General features: G+C 33.4%; 1 pseudogene; it reads left to right on the top strand.

Moving 5' to 3' along the window:
- The window catches only part of LOC149575363 (methylthioribose-1-phosphate isomerase-like), a 51,073-nt pseudogene extending 41,049 nt beyond the window's left edge, over positions 1 to 10,024 (top strand).
- Positions 10,025 to 18,479: the final 8,455 nt, after the last annotated feature.

Genomic DNA, 18,479 nt, shown 5'->3' with positions numbered 1-18,479 from the left:
ATGGGAAAGTATTTCTATGGACTTCATCACCAGGTTACCACGAGTACAGGGGAAAGATTGCATCTATGTGATTGTTGACTGGTTGACAAAGTATGCTCACTTCTTTGCTATTCCATCCACTTACATAGCAACACAAGTGGCTAATCTTTTCTTAAGAGAGATATTCAGGTTACATGGGCTACCTAGTTTTATTGTCAGTGATCAAGATAGTAAATTTAGGAGTACTTTTTGGCAAGAATTGTTTACGTTGTGTGGTACAGATCTTACACCTAGCACTAGTTATCATCCACAAACAGATGGATAGACAGAGATTGTGAATAAATGGGTGGAAGGATATTTGAGGAACTATGTGACTGCACAACAGAGGGCTTGGGTCAAATGGCTACATATGGGAGAGTATTTTTATAAAACCACTTATCATATGTCCATCAAAATGACTCCATTCATGGAACTATAGAGTTATGAAGCACCTAGTTTCATGAATCTAGTTTTGGGGGATAGTAGAGTGCCCAAAGCAAAGCGCTTCTTGCAGGATAGTCATAATATTTTGAGGGTTCTCAAGGAGAATATATACCAAGCCCAAAATTAGCAAAAATTGTATGTTGACCAGCACCGGATAGAGCACAACTTTGAGGTTGGGGATATGGTTTACGGGAGGCTACAACCATACAGATAGTCATCACTCAAGAAAAGCATAGCACAGAAGTTGAAGCCTAGGTTTTATGGCCCCTACAGAGTGATTCGCAAGGTGGCTGAGGTTGTTTATGAGATTGAGCTTCTAGAGGGCAGTCGAGTGCATAATGTGTTTCATGTGTCAAGGCTTAAAAAATACATTAGTCAGAGAGTTGTACATTCAACAAAATTACCACCATTAGATGAGGAGAGAAAGCTTGTATTAATTCATGAGGCTATTTTGGATACTAGGGAAAGGACTCTACGAAGTAGGTTGATTAAAGAATATTTAGTCAAATGGAGATATCTTCCAGAGGAAGATGCTACTTGGGAGTGTAAGTAGGTGCTCTAACATGCAAAACTGAGATTGCTTGAGGATAAGCAATTTCAAGGAGGGTGGACTATAATGATCCCATCTTTTAGCCTTCACATTCTCCAAAGGCTAAGTGGAGCATAAGAGGGAATAAAATTAATTTCTAATAAAGTCATGAAATAAATTAAAAATTAAAAGGTGACTTTATATTTAATTAATTTAATTAATTATTGTATTACAAGGGAGAAGCTTCTAGAGTGTGCATTAATTATTGGAAGGGGGAAGCCTCTAGTAAATGCAATTAATTAATGTTTTAGTTCCTTTTAGAAGGGTGAAGGAAAAGGATAAATAGGGGTGAGAGTCTCATTGTTTAGCATCAGATGATTGTGAATTGCATTTGATAAGAGCTTGGATGTGTGAGTCACATATCTTTCTTGGCATTAGAGGGTGTTTGTCCTCTCTTCTAACATTCTAGATGTCATTTCCTTAGGGTTTGGCCTTTGGAATACATTGCTATGTACTTGATTTTATCATTGTGAGAACTAATATTATTTCAGCAGTGGTTTAGTCTACAATTTGCATAAATTCCTTCTTGCTCATGTTGTGTGGATTGAAACCTATGCAAAGACATTTAAATCGCTTTCAGTAATTGGTTTAGTTCTTGGGCATTTACAGGGTGCCCATTACATTGATGTTGTAGTTATGTGAATGAATTGGCCTTTTCTAACTTAGGCTTTGAAGGACATATATTCAAATTATTTTCAATTCATCTTCCCATAGTTATTGGATGTCTTTTCTTGAACAAGCTGCACCATATCTGATTTCATACATGTTGTTTATTATTATTCTGTAAAATGATATAATTCACATCTTTCACACAAGTTTTTGGTAATTATCTCTGCCATTTTTAAACCTGGGAATTGTTATCATGAAGAAGGGCTAAATCACACCTATTCTTTGTATGGTAATGGTTCTTTTCTATTCTTTCTTGACCTTAGGTGGTGCCTCTTATATGTGCTCAATTTTAGATTAGGGCTAGAAAGCTTCGAATAGTCAAGACCTCTGCAATGATTTCTTATCAACAAAACTTAGATCCTCAAAGCACAACTTAGTCTTCGTATGGATCTTTGACTGTGTAGTAAATAACTCAATGAACTTGAGATAGACATCATCAATAGAGAAAAATGGCTGCAACATCATTAGGAACCATTTCACTAAAACCATCAAGTAAACCCTATCCTTATCACCATGCTCCCCTTTGACAAATTTTGAACAGTTTTCTCATTCATGAAAATGGAGACACTTTTAGTTTGTGAAATGATATCATGATGTATTCATAACTTTCTCCTTAACATCTTCTCTATGATAACTTTAATTATTTACCATATTTTCTCAACACTGCTCAAATAGAATCTAGATTTGTACATGTATATTGCAATTAAATTCTTACACTCACACATATGTCTTGAAGATGCTTTATATATCACTTCTATATGTTCATATCTCACTGTGAAATTTTATGAAGGGATCACTTGTATAAATTGATGTGTTCATTGAATTGCATTGCTTGTATCTATTTTTGCATGCTTGATCATATTTAAGCAATAACATAATAATTATGTATTCTTGCATAGAAGCTTAAGTCAATACAGAGACTTTGATTTCCAATACTCCCTTATCACTTCTTCAAACCTCTTAGATGTTTCACTCCATCTACTCCTAATAAAGACCTTCATTTGACTTTATGAATGTATATTCTTTTGTTCTAAAATATTCCTTTTGTATCTTGGATAATAGTTTGGACACTCTTCATGATATGTTTGATATCAGGCAACTCTATACAGTGTTGTAGTGCTTATATATGTATAAACCAGCTTTCTCATACAACAATGTTATACAAGGGTTGTCATATCTTAAGAATGATTTAGGCCATCATTACAAGCCAAGGACCAGAATGATTTAGGCCATCTTTTTCCTTGCATAGTAATGGTAGTACCTTTTCATGTGGCAGTTATGTCCTACTTTTCTCACTCTAGATATGTTGGGTGTATTGTTCTTTAGGATGAAGGGGTAGATACTTTACATCTCTAAGACATCTAAATAGGTTCACCTTACTAGCTTCCCCTCTTCTTTTGGAGGATTAATGATATGTGGATTCAAGGTGTCTTTAAGAGTTATTCCTTGTGCCCCCAATATGCACTCAATCCAATATTGATTTATTTTATTTGAGGGTGCTTGTTACTGGTGGTTGACAATTTCCTTCAAAATACACCTTCCTGAACTTCACTCTTGAAGTTGCAGTAAACGTTATTCGCACTCTTATAGTCCATTTTTAATGTGTTTGGAAGGTTCTTGCAACAATTTAAAGCCATTGTATAAAGAATGTAAAAGCTGTCCGTAAAGTTGTAAAATATAGCTTTTCAAAACTTGTTAAAGTTGCAAAATAATGTAAGAAGTGGGTCTTTAGTACTAATAGGTGGTTGGGTAGTTATGTCCAAGAAAACATTATAAAATTCTTGTGACAGGTTGAATGGAAGTGTGTGGGTAAGTTGGAGGAAGAGTTTGAATGGGATAAACCCATAAGCCTCTAAATAGCACCACCCTGTAGGTATTTGGTGGATGGTAGAGAGAAAAGTCTACCATTTCTATTGTTTATCAATTATCCTTCATGTACTGAGAAGGAGGGATTAATGAAGATAGAAGACCACCAATGTGTCAATTTTGTAATGTATTTTATTGAGAAAGGAATAAAGAGTTTGTTGTTTAGAATTAATTTACAATTATTTACTGCAGGCATGTTTCTTGTCGCTATTTGGAATTTTTCTTGTATGCAATTAAATTGAGTGAAGGCTCACTCCCATATCATAATAACAAATTAAAATAAGAGAAAGCTTAAGGCCTGTTAAGTAGAAAGCAGATAGAAATAGAGAAACATCTTTAGATCAACAAGTGGTGGACACTTGGTACAAAACTTATTAAGGAGGAAGTTAGAAAGACCTTAAAGGTAGAAAAAATTTAGAGGATGACACAAGAGAGAAAGATATGACAAGAGTGGAAAATACTATATACATTGAAAGAGCAAGCAGCATCACATCCATTTTGCTAAGCCCTTCCTTGCTTTGAATAAGAAGAATGACCACGGTTACTAAGTTCCAACATCTATGGCTACATCTCTACTTCTATTTGAAGTTTCTCTACTTTAGTTTTTGTTTAGGAAAATTTGTCTGTCATGATTTAGTCTCATGTTGCTTATGAATAAAGGATAATGTCACAAGTGCTCACAACTGGGTTACTGTATGCCTAATGGAAAAATTTGTTCAACATCTTCTCCTTATGGTGAGAAAAATCTTCCAGTTATCATGATTTTGTATTGTGACATTTGGGAACAGAGATTCAATGGTGGAGAGAACTAACATGTTTTATTGTTTTATCAATAGGTCTCATCAGGAGGCATGGCCATATGTCATTTTCTTGTTGGCCTCTCATTTTACTTGAAGGTATTGTCACTAAAAGCCATATGTCATTTCCTTCTTCGTCTCTCATTTTACTTGAATGCACTGTCTCTAAAATTCCTAATGGTTGATTTGAATTTCTATGAAAAACATGCCTTTACTTTCTACTAAACACTTATTTGGTGGTATTATATGGTGCCTGATGGTATCAAATTTCTTGGCTATCCAAAGCTAATTTCTAATTTTCTCTTATTGTAGAGCCATATGGAAGGAGCTTCTCAATATGAAACATTCTTCAGTGTTTTAACCTTAACAAGTTTGTTGGTAATTTGGAAATTAAAACTCAAATATGAATATAGAAATCAAAAGTAATAGAACTCTTAAGTACCATAGCTTTTAGGATTTTCTCCACATACCAAAACTTGTATGCATTAACTAGATATTCTTTGTCACATCATTCTCTTGTCAACTTAAATGGGTGAAGGAATAATATTAACAGGTCACAGTGAGCTGCAATATTATTTGTCCCTTATGAATAACCAATTACCAATTGTGAGCCAATTTATCTTAAAATTAGCAGATCATTTAAATGCAAAACTTGTTCTAGGTATAGTTCAAAATGCAAGGGAGGCATGCACATGGTTAGGATACACTTATCTTTACATTCACATGCTTCAAAAACCAGTTCTATATGATTTGTCTGCTTGTTGATGCTTTAGATAAAGACAATAGCTTAGAAGAAGGAAGGGTAGACTTGGTAAGCATAATGGTGGTTTTCAATTTTTGAGAGTAATTTAAATCACACATGAAATGACCTCTATTGCATGACCCCTACAATTGATCATTGTGTGCATGGCTGAGCTTCTTGCCTATGCTAAGCAACTCAAAGGACATCCTAAACACAATCAGTAAGAAGCTAATCAAACCTATGTGGTAGTTGACATGGTTGAGCTTCTTGCCCATGCTAAGTACTCAAAGGACATCCTAAGCTTAATCATTAAGATGCTAATCAAACCCATGGAAGTGGGGGTTGAGCTTCTTGTTTATGTGGAGTAACTCAAAGGACATCTTTAACTTAATCATTAAGATGCTATTCAAACCTGTGGTTGTTGTGTGCCATGTTTTTAAGGTTTTTGAGTATTTGGCATTGCTTAATTGGGCAGGTAATGTAAGGTTTAAATGCTAAATCATTACATCCACAAGAACAAGAGGATTCATGTTTAGAGGATGAGGGTTGGTATTTAAATCAAACATGAAATGACCTTTATTGCATGACCCCTATGTTTAGTAACTCATTGTGTGCATGGTTGTGGATGGCCCCTATGTTAAGTGATTCATTGTGTGCATGGTTGTGCTTTTTGCCTATGCTGAGCAACTCAAAGGGACATCCTAAACTTCATTGGTAAGATTGCATACTTTCCATAATAGAAAATGAAAGTATTGACAATGAAGAACATGTTGCACTTCCAAAGGGATATAGACCCATTTGTAGTTGAACAAAATAATGAGAAATTGAGCACATACAGGTGGCACCACCTGAGGTCAAGAAAGAATAGAAAAAAACCATTACCATACATAGAATAGGTGTGATTTAGCCCTTCTTTGGGATAACAATTCTTGAATCACTTGGAGAAGGATAAAGTGAGTTGGGTGCTCATTTTGGAGGTATCCAGATTATTATTTTATCTTAAAATTCATTGCAGAGCTCTGTATAGCAGGGTTGCAGCAATGAAGTCTTCAAGAAGAAAGCCTCTTAAAGAGAGAATAGGTTGGGCATCCCCCCAACTTATTCACAGGTTGAGAGTTAAATGATTTATCAGCCTAAAGGGCAATTTGTTAATCAAAATTTGTGGAGTTGCACATAGTGGATGAGAAATCAAAATCTTATTAAAAGTCCAATAGATCACAATTAGTACTGTAGGCATAGCTCTCTAGGGAAAGTTTACAATACTAGGGAAGGAGAAATATCCATTTTTAGCATCAAATTTGGAAGGGTTTTAGTTGTATTCAATCTCTACAATTAGAATTGGAGTAAGCATCTTCAACAGAATATCAGAGGTGTAAGCATCTCCATTCACCCTCTTTAAAGTTGTACACCTTCACCTGGGTTGACATCAATAGTTTGTGGACTATCTATAGCACATATTTAATGCAAAATTGGATTTGGATGATTCCAAATTTGCTATATTTTTTCTGCCATTATCTTATACTATTCCTATTTTTTATTTTGGTGCCAATAAATCAATTAATAGGTTGTTCCAAATGGCCATTTGATTAGATTTTAGGGAGTTTTGTATTTGTATTGGATACTTCATTTTAGTCATAAGGAGTTTAAATTTCAAGAGCTGCCTCTCTCATATTTAGTTTGAATGGCAATTTTTTTAATAAATGTCTAGTTGTTGTAGGTGCATATTCACATTGTGTATATCATCTATATGCATTCAAAAGACCAAAAAAAAAAATTGCATTTGCATAATGGTTCTTTGCCTAGATAGCTTACTAACTATTTGAAAGCATTTAAATCACATTCAAAATCATTTCAAGCATTCATTATTGGACTGAAACATTGAAACAACAAGTAAAGAAGTTGTTTGCAAAGTGTTTGATGAAGTTCCTTGAGCCTCTAATCAGCATTTTGAGGTTATAGTTAGCAAGAAACCTTTTAGGATTTACTCCACCTCTCCCTAACAACACCAACCTATCCTCTTAAGGGGCTATAGAAAGTGTTTGAGGATTATGCTATGAGTATACTAATTAGACACTAATCATAGTCATCCAAATAATTATGCATTCTAGCAATGTATTAGTCTTCCATTTTCCTTAGTACAGTATGATCTATTGTTTATATTCAGATATCTATCTATTATTCTAATTGATTGAATGTCTTATTCTCTTCTTATTAAATATTGATCCTTATTGATTAAAAGAAGAGATAAGTTTCCAATCCCATTCCCTATTGATCCTTCCATGGTTCAGGGAGAGAGATTGTTTTCCATAAAGTATCTTGTAGATTGAAGAGTTGCATCCCTTGAATGTGAGATACATATCTCTTCTTAAATGTTACTCCTCGTAACAGATTAGTTTGCACTTTTAATCATTATTTTTTATTTTTTGTTAACTTAATCACTTCTCTTAGATATAGATAGGTTTATGATGCTAATTGCACCCAAAAATCTCAAATTATTATTAGTCCAGTCATTTAACATTTTATGGTTTGTTTGATAGTTACTAATTATTGTTCATTGAGGATGTGATAACAAACATATCAATACAGCCAAATTGTCACTATTTGTCCTCTATTAGAAAGCCTTTGATTTCCCATAAATTCTTATTAGTCCATTCTTTTAACATTCTATGGCTTGTTTGATAGTCACTAATAATTGTTCATTCAGGATGTGATAACAAACATATCAATATAGCCAAATTGTCACCATTTGTCCTCTATTAGAAACCCTTTGATTTTCCATAAAAGATTAGAGCATGGGCATATGTATGAATGTTCCAACAGGAAGTGCATCAAGACTCTATTTATTCAACTTTTTCTAACTTATGTTGATCTTGGCATTGACAATGATAATTAGGTATTCCTCTATTCTTATTTCAGAGATAACATTTATCTTGTTTTAAACTTAATGCATCATATCATAATTGTTAGTGGGTTGGTTATCCCTGAATGACGTTGTATGTATGTGCATTGATTCCCAATCTAGCCAATAGCCTTGGAATATCCATAGAGTGTATTCATCTATGAATAAATCTTTTAAAATTTCATTGTTGAAGATCTGAAAGTGAGCCTATGCTTAATTCATGGAGTTTTAGGGTTTGATAGACTAGTTATTTTTCATTCCTTTGATAATCCTAGACTTAGAAGAATATAAGGAAAATCATCTATTATATTAGAACTAAATTTATTCTATGCCAGACCAAAAAAAACTTAGAACCTTAATTTTTTGACTCATTGTAACACTGGAAGGTGTGACAAAACTTCAATAATATGTTTGATGTATCAATTTCTTTGTGAACTCTACATGATTCTAACATAACTTAGTGATGTGTTTGGCCAGTCTTGTAACTGTTGGATATGGTACTGCTCTTGGTGTGATTTGTGCACTTCATTCCAAGGGACTATTAGAGACTGCTTTTGCACAGAGTCAAGACCATTCAACCAAGTACTGTGGATGGTTCTTTGTTAATTTATGTGACTGAACTCTACATTTTAGTCTATAAGAATTCACTTCATGTCAAAAATCTTCAAGAAAATTGTTCAGTGTTGTTTGTATCTAGATTCTAATAATTAATGTAACTTGAAAAATTATCATAAACAATTTTGACTCAAAATATAGATTATTTCAATTTAAAAAGTCATCTACTTTAGCATATGTAGTGATTTCCACCTGCCAACTGATTGTTTGTTTGATGTCAAGAGACTATTCTGGTTATTATTTGATCAAGGGTCCTCTCTAAACATAGAGAGTGTATTGATGGTTGACAATTTCATAGGCTTACTAATTATTGAAGATATTAGGTGGAAATTTTTACAATATTTTATTTCAGCTAGTCCTACTTGTGCTACTATTTTTGGTTTTTGAAAGCAACATAAAAAATTTCTTAGCATTTTCCCCAAGAAACTTCCCTATTGTATCCCTCAAAGTTGATGAAACATGAAAAGTGTTGAACATTTTGATCCAACTTTGCATTTTATTGAAATTCCATATTTGAACAAATTTATCACGTATGATTTCAATATCAAGATTTATATTGACTTGAAGATTTGTTACATTTCTTTCAGGGATCAAGTCTCACCGCATATGAATTGGTCCATGATCACATACCTACAGTCCTTATAGAAGATTCTGCAATAGTGGCATTGCAGAAGTCAGGTCATGTAGATGCTATAGTTGTAGGAGAAAATAGGATTGCAACAAATGGTATGTAGAATTACTATTAATATCCTACAATTTCTTTTCTATGATATTTGAAATTGTTGTTCATCAAATTAAATCTCATTAGATGATTGGATGACAGAATTTTGCCAAAAACATTTGTTCTTGTATGTTAAGGCTTGCTAAGTTGGTATTATATTTTCATAGGTGATACATCAAATAAAAAAGGGACATATAATCTAGCACTCTTAGCATTCCACCATCATATCCCATTTTATGTAGTTGCTCCTCTGACCTCAATGGATCTCTCAATTTCCTCTGGTGAGTATATAATAATTGAAGAGAGGTCACCAAAAGAACTAACTCATGCTCTTGGTGGCCAAGGTCAACAAGTAGCTCCATCTAGGATTTTTGTTTGGAAACCTACTTTTGATATTACCCCTATAAATCTTATCTCAACCATTATAACTAAAAAGGTGCATTGTCATATCTACTCTTTTGTGAATAAACTATCATTTCGAGAAAAAAAATACAATTTGATCTCAAACTTGGTTTTCTTCGTTTCATACATTGTACAAGTGCAACCACGATACATATTTTGGCATATAATATTTAAAATGTGTTGTGTAAAATAGGGCATCATTACAAAGAAGGATACAACTTCTATGTTTGATGTAAAGGAGTTCATAGAGAGTGTTTCTTAAGGAGTGGACAAAGGATACATTGGACAAGTGCAACTATGATTTCCATAACAATTTAAAGAAACTAAAGTACTCTTCGGTCATTAAATTCTAAAAAAGAGAAAAATGACTACACAAGTAAACTTCAAAAGTAGTTGTTCTAGTGTTGAAGTTCTTGTGGGATAAAATGCATAATTTTTGTATAGTGGTGTTCAGTCTAGGATACTTTTCTTCTTCAACTTATGTACTATATTGTACTATACTTTGAAAACTGACTGTCATGAATATGAAATTCCTTTGTTACTTTGATTATATAATATATCATTATTCACAATTGAAAAAAATTATGTCAACTTTGGCAATATCAAGAGTGCATAATGAGGCATGTTACACTTTAATAGTTCTACTTTTTCTTACATTCTTGGATGCTTTCATTTCAAAGAATAAATGTCAATGCTATATGTTTATCTTCTTCTTTGTTCCATGTTGTATCAAGCAATTGTTTCTTATCCAAGCCATTTAATTTGCAACCTTTTAAATATCTGCAAAGATAAAGTTGGTGTAGGAGAATTTTTCTTCTCAAAGGTGTCCTCTGATTGCAAAGCAGACATTTAAAAGGTTTCAAATTAAATGGCTTGGATAAGAAACAATTGCTTGATACAACATTAAAAAAAATTGACCAAACATTGGTGGAAATTTTGACCAATTTTTGATAGTTTTCTACCAGGAATTGGTCGAGATTTCCACCAATTTTATAAAAAAATCGACCAAACATTAGTGGAAATTTCAAACAATTCTTGATAGTTTTCTACCAAAACTCGGTTGAAATTTCCACCAATTATTTAAAGAAATTCGACCAAACATGGGTGGAAATTTCAACCAATTCTTGATAGTTTTCTACCAAGAATTGGTCAAAATTTCCACCAATTCTTAAAAAAATCAACCAAACATTGGTGGAAATTTTGACCAACAATGACAAATTAGAGCTAGCAAAAATTAAAAAAATTTTACGAATGTATTGGTCAAAATTTTGACCAATGTGCAGGTTGGTCAAAATTTTGATGAGAAAAATTACCACAAACTGTTTGGTCAAAATTTCAACCAACCTGCGTTGAAATTTTGACCAAAATTCATCGAAAATTGAGTTCAAATTTACTAGTGAGTGTAAGGAGTTGAGGAAGCAAGTTCTGCTTCTATGTAACTGCCATAATCACGAGGCTCATTCCCTTGCAAAATCCATAACCTAGTTAAATATATGTACATATCAACCCGACTAATCAACAACTAGACCCATTTAATTGGGTTATGGCTTGTCTCTTTCTAAAAATATATGTTATGATATGTTTTTGTAAAATTTCTTGCAAACTCTGTCAATTTTTCCTAGTCTGCATTAGTTTTGTGGATGATCTTGAGGTAAGTCACTTAGCACCTTAAAAAAGATCTCTTTGTATATACATGTATGTATGTATGTATGTATATATGTATATGTATATGTATGTATGTTCCCTTGTGATCATTGCATTTTGTTATCGTGCCCTTGTGATCTATGTATATGTATTTATGTATGTATTTATGTATGCATATAAATAGAGAGATTGTGGCACAACATAAAAATAATAAAACTCACTCAATAGGTAGCATATCCACAGATGTGATGGCAACACCTATTGGAAGGTAGATTCTTCTTTATCTCTCTCATTTTTCATGTGTTTATTTCACTTGAACTATTATTTCTTAGGGGGCAATTTCTAATATTAGATTCATTTTATGCACAAGGAAATGAGGACATTACTAGATGTACCTGTGTGATGAATTTCCCATGAGCAATGAAGAGGGACTTCCCCTGAGAGTAGCAAGAGGTGATGAGGACATTCCAGGTACTTTAAATATTAATCTTTTCTTAAAGATTTTAGATGTTAATGGGGAATTTAGCTGTTAGGGTTGGGGGCGCAAATGAGCTTCCACCTTCACGTGGTTGGCCTTGATTAGTAGAGAATATTAAACTATTCTCAAAACTAAGTGAAGCTCAATAATAACCTATGATTGTATGACAACTAATTGTGTGAATCTCTCAGTTTTAGGCAATCTAGGACACCATGGATCAATATGCAATGTCAATTCATATGCATATGACATCAGGCAGAGCTAAAAAATGCAACAGGTTTGTATTTTTGTTAAAGGTCTTTAACTAGGTATTTTAATTTATAGACCACGAACAATGTTCATGATGATGGTCTATAATTTTAAAAACTAAATAGACCTATTAAATAAATTTAATCGTGTTGCATTTTTCAGCTCTACCTATTGTCCATGCATAAAGAATGTAGTTGCACTTGCATTCTCAATTCAAAGTAGCAGAGTCTTACTTTGGATGTGACAAAAAAATGGCATGCACCAAAAGATGGGAAAATGATGTCACTTTTGCAGGTCTAGAACCTTTTTTTGTACTTTAAACATTGATCATTTCTTAAAGATTTTAGATGTTAACAAGGAATTTTTAGATATTGGGGGTGGGGGGTGGGGCCAAATGAGCTTCCATCTTCACACAATTGGCCCTAATTAGTATAGAATATTAAACTATTCTAAAACCAAGTGAAGCTCAATATTAACCTATGATTGCATCATAACTATTCAATGTTTGTTGCCAATGTTTTTTTATTAATACAACATGACGTCGCAATTGTGACAGCTAGCCGTTGATCTCACAACATTCCTACCACATTCTCATCACAATTGTGATGGAGGTTTCCAATGAATTTTTGTGGGACTCAAAGCATTTCTATTGCACAGATGTCGCAATTTTGATAGTGTCTTCGATAGATTTTTGTCACAATTCTTATGGTGAAAATGAATGGTTTGCTAGAAAAAAAAAAGCCCAATTTATGACACCTGTAGTCGTTGCAATTGTGATGATAACCCTTTCCATCACAACTTGTGACAACAAAAGTTTGATGCTAGTCTGACTAGAGCCAATTTTGACTAATGTCAGTTGGGCAATGGGTTAGTGTCATAACTGTGATGGCCTGTCGTTACAATTCGGGCCCAAATGTAGTAGTGTGTGGTGTAAGAAATGTAAATCAAGGATATAAGACCTAAGTTCATCACATAACCAACACACACACACACACACACGCACGCGCACACACACACACACACACACACACACACACACACACACACACACACATATGTAGTAGAGGGAGGTAATTCAAGGAGATGAGTCCTTTAAATCCTGATTCTAAAGAACTAGCTCTAGAGAGAATAGTGCTAACTAAACAAGTAAGGAACACTGATGGAAACTAGGTCTAGGAAGAATAGGGGAAAGGATATCCAAATCCTTGAAAACCCTTGAAAAATGTAAGAAGCTAGAGCTAAATACAGGTAAAAATGCTAAAAGGACAAGGAAGGTAGAAAAAAACACCTTTTGAATATGTTTGATGCTTGTTGTGTTGATCAAAATAAATAGAAATCATCAAATATAAGCATGAAACTGTGTAACAAACAAAACCCATAAATATTTTGACAATTTTTTTAGGGGCAAACTAGATAATAAGGGGTGAAATAGGGTATCAAGGGTGTAGTGTGCCCCTGATTGATTGTGTGCAATGTTGATTCTGATTATACAAAATTGAAGAAAGATGAAAAAGGTTAACAGATCTGCAAGCTATTTGTTGATTCGATATCTGCAACCTGCAATATTAAAAAAAATGGTTTTTTTTGTTGATGGGGGGTTTTCCTTGGTCAAACCCTAGTTTAGGAATTAACCATGAATTGAAATGATAGCATGAATGAAAAGTAAATTTATGAATTTACCTTATAACAACTAGATCTCTTGAATCGAACACAATGTGCTTACTTCACCAATTGATTTGGATCAAGATAATGAAGATGAATGGATGTAGCAGATGCAACAAAGGATCTTGAATGGACTGAAGAATATCTTTTGAAGATAAATTCATTCAATTGCTTAAATGCTTGAATCCTTGATCTTTAATGGAGGAATTCTTAAATAAATGCTTGAAGACTTGATGGCTTAAAAACTTGAATGTTGGAGTTCTTGAACTTGTGAATGCTTGATCATGTTTGTATTGATTGTGTCTATGAAAAATAGAGAAAATGGAAGGGCTTATATTGAGCTCAGAATTAACTAACTCCCATAGGTTGATCCTCCTAATAATTAACACCCCAAAAGAGTCTAGACATGGGAGCTGAAGAGGAGACCTAAAATAGGTCCCAGTCATGGGTGCATTGTGCCCCTGACAACTAGGTCTTTGAACCTCCAAGATGCCTTTGGCATCCCAAAACGAGTCCTGGATCTCCCAAATCAAGTGTATAGTTTGAGATTGTTGGAAAAACATATTCCAAGTGGAAAGATGTAGGAATGGGAGAACCTACGAGGATAGATCCTACCTCAAGCTCAACGTCATGAAAATAAGAGCTTTAAAGAGGATATATTAGGTTTTACCCCAATTCCACCTAGGAGAAAGGACAAAAAAGGAATGAAAGAAGGGAATATGCAAGGCAATTGATGATATCACATTAAATAGGTGTTAAACCTTCATTTAATTGGAGTGCATCCAATTTAAGATGGTACATTAGCCCCCACTTTAGCGAGAGTATGGACTCGATCCAAAATCTTGGTAAAGTAGAGCACAAAGCATAAGATACTCTCATTACAATTAAGGAGACAAAAAAAATATCAAGCTCACAAGGGATTGAAACTTTGTTAACTTTTAAATTGTAATAAGGGAAAAATCATTGAGTGGAAAGAAAGAAGAGAGGAGAGGAGTGATTATCTTGCCAAGTAGAGTTTCCACCCTATATGAATCACTTAAATATTTTCTACAAAAGATGGCATTGAAATAATAGGGTGGTAACCCACTAGTCAACCCATTGGAAGTCTTACTCATAAATCAAAATTTTTTGTATCACCATGGTAAGGTCTAATAAGATTGTATTACCCATGTATGAGACTTAGAAAATTATCATGCATTACCCATAGATGTGATTTAGCATATGTGCATGAATAGGAAAGAAAGAGCTAATGTCAAGGATTCTCACTTCATGTGTTGAATGTGTGCATGAAGAATCCATTACTTGAGATTGTGCATAATCCCTAAAGGGGTTCACAAAATGTGTTCATTGAAAAAGAGGAATGAAGTAGTAATGCATTGATTTGAGGATAAGATAACTTAGGAAGCATACTAAGAATCCACAACTAAAGTACCCCAAGCTATACTCAAAATTTGTATTCACTACCTCATAATTGGAATGCAAAATTAGTAGAGTGTATGCCCCCATGTTAACACTTTTTTTTTAAAAATGGATTTAATGAAATATACGTGCAAATATTAAGAGATATTTCAACTATGAGATGCCCCCTGAAGAAGACAAATCAAGGAAAATGAGATGTGCAATATGCAAGAGAACAAAATGGATATACTAACCGTAGGTCATCGTGATCATATGATAACATGTAAATATTAGATCAAGTATGAAATATCATCCCCAAAGGAAGTAGAACTATAACACAATGAAGAAAGACACACAAGAGTTGTGAAGAAGAGTATTTTTGGATCACCACCATGGAGACCAAAAAGAATTGGTGCTACAATGTTGTAAATCCAAGAAGACAACACAAGGATACAAGTATGAATAATAATAGATGTACAACATAACATATATTAACATATAGAATAATTAAGATAAAAATTAAAGCATAGTTCAATAATTTTGATTCCTTTATCACCTTTAGCTAATAAAGAAACAAGGGTTGTCTAAACAAATCTAAACAAAAATTAAGCTTGAACATTGTATAGGTGAATCACATAACAACAAGAAAATGCACAAAAATCTACTATGTTAGAGCACTCAATTCAAGCATTTTTTCCCTCTTCCCCTATCTTGGTCAGTAGTAATAAGAAAAAGTGGATAACTCGCAAAAGGATCTATATCCAACACACTATGAATACTATCTAAATCCAAAGAAGGACCCTAGGATGAGTCATGATGCTTAGGTGTACATGTAAACATAAGCTACATAGAAAGAATGTTAGGTAAATCAACATCAAGATCAATAATCTCATGCTCATCATCATCTAAAGTATCATATTTATCTAAATTTATAGCAATAGAATATAAAATAAGAATATAAGATATATCCATATAATTAACTTCCTATATAGACATGAGTTGATGAGACATATTCATATGAGCTTTAGCCAAGCCTACTAGTTCTTTTGATGTTCATACGCATGTCATTAATACTTAGTTTTATTACAGACTTGGTGAGAAGCAGAAGGATAAACAGCCATATGTTCCTTATCTTTTGATTGCACAATGGGAGGAACTACGAAAGGTTGAGAACTAGAAGGAGAAACCACACTAGAGGAAGGATCCATAGTGGGAGAAGGAACCATGCTAGGATGATCAATAGATGCAAGAGGTGGTTGACCATTAGAAATAGAAGAATCAAAAGAAATAGGCATAGAAAGTGTAGGGCACAAAAGACCATGAGAAATATCCCTAGGAATAATTAACTCAATAATATTTTGACATTTTTGAGCTTGATAAATATGAAAAATATAATTTAGCGGAGTATGAGGTGTAGTAGGAAGAGAAGGCCAAAAGAAATCTAGAGTAGAACAATGTCAAGCTCTAGAAGGATGGTAAAGACTACGATTGATCATATTAATCTCACCATCATAAGGAAATTTAATGCACTAATGAATAGGGGAAGCAATGGCTTACATGATAGTCAACCATAGTAAATCAACCTTCACTTGGATTTGATCAGAAGTAGGAATGACAATAAAGATACTATTCACATAGTTCAATAGGAAAAGTAATAGAAAATTGTGGAGGATGCAAGAAACCATTACAAGTCTGAATCCAAGTATCAGTTGGGTCATATATATCATGATGTTTTTGTTTAGAATATAAATGTTCCTCAGTAATAATGTTAACCATAAAAGTAGGATCAAAAAGACACCCATGAGAAGGATATTTAGAAATCCTAGTAGTAATATAGAGAGGACCATCAAGAGCCTTAAACTTATTAACATCAGTAGATTAGATAACAAGGGCCCTAGGATGCTTATGATTCAGTTTACACTTAAGTTGATCATTATATATAGAGGAAATGCATTCCTTAGGTGGAAGTGGAGGTTGAACTACATGTTCCACAATATTAATAGTATTATCATTGTCTCGTCGTAAGGTATCATAACCAAAAGTCACTTCTAGGGGAGAAGAAGAAGGATGTTGAACAAGAGTATTAGTAGTATGTTGAGGTAAAATATTATTGTATATTTGAATATTTTGATTCGGAGGTGCCATAAATTTATTCCTAGTATCATGACTATCAATAGATAAGACATTAGAATCAATCAAATCCTAAATCTTATGCTTCAAAGAATAACAAGCCACAGTATCATGTCTAGGTTGGTGATGTTATTAGCAAAATGCATTAGCATTAAAGTGCAGACTTGATGTAGTAGAAGGAAGAAGTGATTTGACAAGAGGAAGTGTAATCATATTAGCACTATCCAACCTACTCCTAATAGAATGTAAAGACTCTGAAATAGGAGTGAAATTACCATTCATCTAAAAAACATAGGAAGAAGTAGAAACAACTCGAGATGTAACAACTACTTGATCATCTATTGTATTCAAAGCTTTTTTAATCTTGACATAATTGTTAGGTTTCTAATATTTGTTATGATTAAGTGTGGCATCACTCTTATCAATGGTTACAAGAGCCATTGGAGCAATGCTCTCAAATTGACTCACTTGTAATTGATAATGCAAAGTTGTGAAAAAGAAGTAAACTCAATAAGAATAATCTTATCTCTAATGTATTTTTGTAAATTCACAATAAAATATGTCATTAGTATATTTGCTGGTAATTTTTGACAACAAGTCAATTTGCTTATCAAATTCATTTTTTAAAAAAATTGATCCTGATAATGTCAAAATTTTGACACTAGTTAAGATTAGCATCAAAATTTTGATGTTGTCAAGGATATAAACAAAAAAATAAGTGAAACTTCATTTCATATCACTTAGCAAAGTGTGGGCGGGAGGCTTCAGATGTGACCAATTAAGAGATTTTAGGGCCATCAAGGTAAGGTTGATGGATTCATTTGCATTATTCGTGTCCTCTTCTATTTGGAACTTGCTTTCAAGGTAAGGTCTTGTCCTCTTCTATTTGCTTGTTTAATTTCAACGTAAGGGTTGAAGGTATTTTTCATTTTCTTTTTAAGTGTTCAAGGTTATTTTTGTTTGTAACTTGCTTAATATCAGGGTAAGGATTCAAGGTAATTATTACTTTGGCCATCAATTATGATGATTTAGACATTGTTCATATTACCTAATTTCAAACAAATTTCCCAATTAATCTGAATGTATACCCTAGAAAAAAATTGGGAGACTTGTGTACATTAAGCTATTTCTCTTCCTTGATCTCCTAGTGAGAGTG

This window comes from Cupressus sempervirens, chromosome 2 (genome assembly GCF_028749045.1).
Source record: "Cupressus sempervirens isolate cs-2001-9-10 chromosome 2, ASM2874904v1, whole genome shotgun sequence".
NCBI classification, from domain to species: domain Eukaryota; kingdom Viridiplantae; phylum Streptophyta; class Pinopsida; order Cupressales; family Cupressaceae; genus Cupressus; species Cupressus sempervirens.
The sequence above is the reverse complement of the archived record's forward strand: the minus strand, read 5'-3'. Positions and strand labels throughout refer to the sequence as shown.